Source organism: Suricata suricatta, chromosome 2 (assembly GCF_006229205.1).
Source record: "Suricata suricatta isolate VVHF042 chromosome 2, meerkat_22Aug2017_6uvM2_HiC, whole genome shotgun sequence".
Classification (NCBI taxonomy): Eukaryota; Metazoa; Chordata; class Mammalia; order Carnivora; family Herpestidae; genus Suricata; species Suricata suricatta.
The window spans coordinates 101,138,794-101,139,427 of record NC_043701.1 but is presented as its reverse complement, the minus strand read 5'-3'; positions in this window follow the sequence as shown (position 1 = coordinate 101,139,427).

Genomic DNA, 634 nt, shown 5'->3' with positions numbered 1-634 from the left:
TGAGCCTTGAGGGAGGATGGCTGTCCCTCCCCTGCTGGGGAAGCTGGTGGAAACAGCAGACTCAGGGAAGCTCAGGAGCCGCTTTACTGGGCCGCCTAACAGGGCGAGATTCGGGTAGGTCAGAAACCAGCACATTAGTGCATTTAGAAACACGAAGGTAGTTCGAGAGGTTAACTTATTTCAGGAGCAACACCTGCAAGTGCCAAGATGTCTCCGTCACATCCCGCACACTAGAGATCCGCTTTGCGCGGGCCATCTGTCTCGTGTGCTATCCATCCTCATGCCCCCTCTGCAGGCTCAGGGATGTGCAGGAGTCCCCGACCCGGCAACTCGTGACTACTGTGCTTGAGGGCCTCCAGGTCCTGGCAAAAGACCCAGCCCAGCAGCCCTGGACCTTGGTCCCCAGGGTTTTCTGGGCCTGAGCTAGGTGCAGCCCAGCCAGGGAAGGTGTTGAGTGGCATTCCTGTTCCTGTGGGTGTGGCCAGGTGGGCGGAGCTTCACTTTGAAGAGTCATCAGTGTGTCCTGTGTGGACTCCAGAAGCCCTCTTTTGGAGAGAGGAGACACCGTGGCTGGTAGACAGCCCCTGCTCCGGTTGGATTTTCATTACGTGTGGAGCCTTCGAAACAGTCATGC